General features: G+C 34.4%; 1 long non-coding RNA gene across 1 annotated transcript in view; it reads left to right on the top strand.

Annotated features, from left to right (window-relative positions):
* Positions 1–697: 697 nt before the first annotated feature.
* Positions 698–6,041, top strand: part of LOC131384641 (uncharacterized) — a 32,147-nt gene continuing 26,803 nt past the window's right edge. Inside the window, exon 1 of the long non-coding RNA XR_009215700.1 lies at positions 698–775. This is a non-coding gene — a long non-coding RNA (uncharacterized LOC131384641). The remainder of the gene's footprint in view (positions 776–6,041) is intronic.

Genomic DNA, 6,041 nt, shown 5'->3' with positions numbered 1-6,041 from the left:
CTGTTTCTTAATTTAGACACTTAACTAGTTCACTGTAAACCTTCATTTTTTATTCTAGGCATTTAATGTTATAAATCTCCATTTTACTGGTAATTTGGGTGCATCCAACAAATTTTGATAGACTTTTTATTATCATAGAGTTCAAAATATTTTTCATTTTACTTGTGATTTCTGTGACTCATGAATTACTCAGAAGCAAAATACTTAATGTCTATATATTTTGGTATTTTCTAGATAATTTTCTGCCACTGATTTTTATTTTTGGCCATGGATCATATACTCTGTGATTCTGATCTTTTGAAATTTATTGAGACTTCTTTTTTGTGTGCTGTCATCTGATTAGTTTATCTTGTTGGGTGTTCTTTGTGCAGTTGAAAAAAATTGTGCTTTTTAGTTGATGGATATCATATTCTATTAACTCAATTATGTCAAGTTAGTGGATAGTGTTAATAAAATCTTCTAAATTTACCTGATTTTTATTATTCTATCAATTACTTATTATAGACTTGACTATTTCCCCCATTTAATTCTGTTAAGCATTTCTTTGTGTTTTATAATTGTTACACATTCTTTTTTTTTTTTTTTTTTTTGAGACGGAGTCTGGCTCTGTCACCCAGGCTGGAGTGCGGTGGCGCGATCTCGGCTCACTGCAAGCTCCGCCTCCCGGGTTCACGCCATTCTCCTGCCTCAGCCTCTCCGAGTAGCTGGGACTACAGGCGCCCGCCACCACGCCCGGCTAATTTTTTTGTATTTTTAGTAGAGACGGGGTTTCACCGTGGTCTCGATCTCCTGACCTCGCGATCCGCCCGCCTCGGCCTCCCAAAGTGCTGGGATTACAAGCGTGAGCCACCGCGCCCGGCCCACATTCTTAAATAATGAAGACTTTTATCATTATGAATGTGCTTCATATCTCTGGTAATACTATGTGTCTTGAGGTCTTACTTTTCTGATATTAATATGGTCATATCTTTCCTATGCTTACTGTTTTCATGGTATATTTTCCCCATCCTTTTATTTTAGGCATTTTTTTAAAAGCTTGCCTTCAGTCAGCCTGGGCAAAATAAAGAAATCCTGTTTCTACAAAAAGTAAAATAATTAACTTGACATAGTGACACGTGCCTGTAGTCCCAGGTACTTGAGAGGCTGAGGTGGGAGGATCACCTGAGCCCAGGGAGATTCAAGGTGCAGTAAACATGATTGTGCCACTGTGCTCCAGCCTGGACGACAGAGTAAAACCCCATCTCAGGAAAAAAAAAAAAGTTTGCCTTCAATAACAAATTACTACTTAAAAATGTAAGAATGCTGCAACACTATAATTCTATTTACATTCTCTCCTATACAATATGGCTTCATTGGCATGTGTTTTACTTCTACATATGTTCTAAACCCAAAATATACAGTTATTACATTCACTTTAGTCAATAATCTTTTAAATATATACGTCTCTATAGATAAATATGTAGAGATATGATATATGGGATACACATAGAATGAAGACAATACAAAATATTTCTGTATGTTTATTTATATATCAAGACTTCCATCTGGTGTCATTTCACATTAGCGTAAAGAGTTTCTAGACATTCTGCTGGAGGTGTTCTGGAATAAATTTGCTCAGCTTCTGTCTGTATGAAAATAGCTTTCTTTTGATTTCAATTTTTTTCTGCTAGACATTGAATTTAAATTGATATATTTTATGTTCTTAGACACTTCAAATATGCTATTCCATTTTCTATGGCCTCCATCACTTTTGATATAGAAATTAGTAGTGATATTATTATTGTTTCCCAGTATGTAATGTATATCTTTCTTAAGACTAATTTTAGGATTTTTTTTATTTGCTGTTTCCCTAGGTTTAGTGTTCTTTAAATTTGTTTTTTGTTTTGTTTTGTTTTTAGGATTCACTGAATTTCTTGAATATATATTGGATTTACATATTCAGTCAGTTCTGGAGATTTCTAAGTTTTTATCCTTTCAATATTTCTTCTATCCCCTTTCTGCTCCTTGGGTTCCAATTACATATATGCTACATGATTTGATATCCTAAAGATATCAGATTCTCCCTTCCATTTGTCCTTGATTTTGCTCTTTATATTCAGTTTATATCATTTCTACTGACCGTCTCAAGTTTACAGGTTTTTTTCCCTGTTATGTCCAATTTGGTGATAATCCTAAAAACTGAACTTTTTACTTCTAATATTTATTTCTAATATTTCAACTTGCTTTTTATAAATAGTTCCCATCTTTTTGCTAAAATTCCCTGTCCATGCATGTTTACCATTTTTTATACAGACGCTTTAGCATATTTATCAAAGTGATTTAAAGTCTCTACCAGATAATACCAAATCTGGGCCATTTTGTATTTTTCCCCTACTAATCATTTTCTCTCTTGACCATGGCTCACATTTTCTTGCTCCTTCATGTCTCATAATCTTTATTGTATGCTAGATATTGTATAAAAGAAAACAGTAAATAATACGTACCTCAAAAAACATCTTGCCATTTTTTCTATCAAGATTATTGTTTGGAAGGCTGAATCAAATCTTTCGACAGTGAGTCAAAAACCCACATTCCAGGTTTTGCTGAAGTTTCTATTCAGTTTACTATTGCTTTCAAATATGCTTGAGTTCTTGGCACTGGCAAAATCTCAAGGTTAATGTGCACCTACTAGCTCATACCACCAAACTATTCAATACTTTCTTAGCTCAAACACCTAGCTTCCAATATCTCCACAGGTTGTTCTGTTTACTCTCAGGTCTTGCCTGTCTTTTCTGTGCCTCAGGAGAATTCTGGGCAGCCTGCCACCTTGCCTCCAGCCTTCACAGAGCTGCTGCAGTACATTGGTTAAAGGCCTAGAATCTGCAAATAAATTTCTCTCAGCCATCATGAATTTTGAGAGAATTGGAGAGTGAGTGCACACTCATTCTATCACTGGAACGACATGAGATTGTAATCTGTCATCCTGGTCCACACACAGGGGTGTCATTCGGCAGGTCTCCCTTCGGCCCTGTTTATGGTGCATTCCTCCTTCTCCCACTGTTTTGTAGGTGATTAAAGCAATTATAATTCTATTCTCTCTTAGGAAGCTCTCCTTATCTTTTGGATTTAAGTTTACTTAAATTTGCGTCCTCATTTCTTTGATAAGTTTTTTAAACTGTTTTTTTTTTAAACAAAACAAAACAAAACCTTCTCTAGCTTGTGTTTGTTGTGAAGAAACAGTCTTTTATAACATAAATCCTAATTGGACTCTGTGTTTTTCTTATTTTATATTCGGAACACCTCCTCAAGGATTTCTGGACCCAATTCTCCTATTTTCAGCAGCAATGATGATCACTTAGAAAGAGTAAAAATACCTTCTTTTTCCCCCCCAACCAGTTAACTTTACTCACCGTCATCACTTATCTTTGTGTAGTAAAAGTTGAGGACAGAATTCACTCTTCCAAATTTAATACAGATATTCATGCCACAGTGGTTAATAGCTGTGGCTTTGCAGTCAAAATACCCGAGTTCTAGTTGCTAGCTGTGTGGCCATGTGCAAGTCATAATACCTAGGATCCTCTATTTCCATTGTTTGAAATAAGATATGGGATAATAATAGAACCTAATCCATAGCATTTCTATAAAAATTAGATGATATAAACTACTTTACACAATGCCTGGCACAACAAATTCATTCATTCATCAAGTGTTATCGAACTCCTAAAATTATTCTCACTAGAAATTATGATTATGACAAAAACCCTATAAAAATGATTTGAATATTTGGGAAAGAAAGTTTTAACACATGGGAAGAGATTAGCTCCATGCAGGTGTGAAGCAAGATGAATGAGACAGAGGGAATATAGAAGATCCTGCCTAAAAAGGAGTACAGAGACATAAGCAAGAGTTTCAGATAGGTCCGTTATCTGCAGAATTTAATAAAGACCTCTGCTTTTAAAATAAAAGGAATGACAAAGTTGTGTCAATAGAGTCAGGAGTTTACTGCCTGTGAATGTAAGTCAGGTGGCACAGGGGGAAATGGTAGTTTTGCTATGTATCTGGGGCACTATCTCTGAAAATCAGCCAGAAAAACTTCAATCTTTTCAATCCCAGGTTTCCAATGTAACCTAACCAGGTTTCTAACATAATCTGACCAGCATAACAGTGGAAGGGGGTGAGCTGAGAGAGATATATTAACATTTGACAAATTATATGCTTCAAAATAATTATGTTCCTTATCTGCTTATAATTTTTAACAGCTAATTTCTAGAAAAGTAATTTTTGCAAAATTTTTAGTTATGGCTGACTGCTATTAGGATTTGGGTGATTTACCATTAAAGGAGATAAAAGAGAATTGAAATGAGAGATAAGGCTGTTTTCAAGATTTAGTACAACCTAGAGAAATCCCTTAGCTTCAGCATCATACTAAATATAACCAGAAATCATTAAGAAAGAATGTTCTTCTATTCAAACTTATCCCAGACTGTTAAAAATCACTGGCCTTTATATCTGATAGCACCTAGACCAGTACTGAACTCAGAACTCAAGAAATCATTGTTAATCAAATAATCGGAAGCTTTTCAGAAAATTTTCCTTTCAAAATGTGCTTTGATGAAAAATAACAGCATAGGAACAAATGTACCAAACATTCAGTATCTGTCTTTAAAGTACTTCCTTGTTATATGGATGATAAATTTGTAACCATAATATCTAATATTTACTGATTGCCCCGCAGGTATCAGTTCCCATCTATAACACTTTGAGATAGACATCATTACTATCTTCATTTTGCAGATAATAAAAATCAGGTATAAAAAAGGCTAAGTATTTTGCCCACTCTTACAGAGATTTTGTATATCTCTGTCAGGCTAGGCTGATTTTCAGGCCATATGCTCCTAAGGCTGTGTTCCCAACCCTGCTACTAAACTGCTTCTTACAGCAACATTCTCCTAGGAAGACTTATTCCTATGTGAATTCCAGGAATTTGGATAAGGAACTGTGCTATATGGCCAGCACGTTTTAAGTTAAACGATAAGGTTGAGAAAATACTAAATACTCCCTTAAGAATTAAAGAAAAAAGTAACTTTTTCACTTAAGAATAATACATGTTACATTATAGAACCATTTGCCAATTTAACAATAATAAAGAAAAAACATCCATGCTCTCAAACTACAGGCAACTGTTTATATTTTGTATATTTCTTTCCATTTCAAGGCAGATATGTAATGTACATTTATATCTATATGTTATCTATATGTGAATATACTTTATATCCTATTACAATACCTCACATCCTATACTTTGCATCCTGATTTTAATTTTATATCACTCCGCGTATAACATCCTTATAAGATGGTTTTTACTGGCTTTATAAAAATTCAATAGATGGCTCTTCCATAATTTTAAAAACTCAGTAATTCCAAGGGGAACATCATATCTCCACAGGTGGACTGTCAATAATTTTGAGAAAAATTTTCCCCCATGATTCTGATTTGTTTTAACTAACCTATTAATTTTGAAATTTCAAACAATGTTAATGGAAGACACCCAGACCCTCCCCTTTGGAAAATATGGGCTAAATATAAGGAGTTTAAAAATAATGATTTTATCAATGTCCCTTGTTGGACATTCAGTTTATTTAAATGGACACACCTCATACCCAAATCTTTTTAGAGTTCTCATTAGGTTTAGGATACTTCTGAAAGAGTGGAATTGCTGGGCCAAACGATGTGAACATTTTAATAGTCTTGATACATATTGACTGTCAGCCAGAAAACTTAGGAGTTTTAAATCTCCGACAACATTGTATGAGAAAGCTCGTTATCTCACATATGGATCTACAGTAATCCTTTTAAACATTAAATTGTATATTGTTCTGACTTGTATTTCCTACTTTTACATAGCTTCATTTCCCAATTAGAATCAGGGAATTCTAACAGGATCACACTGATCCTCTTAGAGGAGAGAAATATCTGACTCTCACTTCCTTGCTCCTGTGACTGTAACAATGCCTACCATTCATTAAACGTTAAACTCTCCGCAGGCAATGAGACTAGAGTGC

This window comes from Hylobates moloch, unplaced genomic scaffold (assembly GCF_009828535.3).
Source record: "Hylobates moloch isolate HMO894 unplaced genomic scaffold, HMol_V3 SCAFFOLD_1, whole genome shotgun sequence".
Taxonomy (NCBI): domain Eukaryota; kingdom Metazoa; phylum Chordata; class Mammalia; order Primates; family Hylobatidae; genus Hylobates; species Hylobates moloch.
This window is presented reverse-complemented; position numbering and strand designations above follow the sequence as displayed.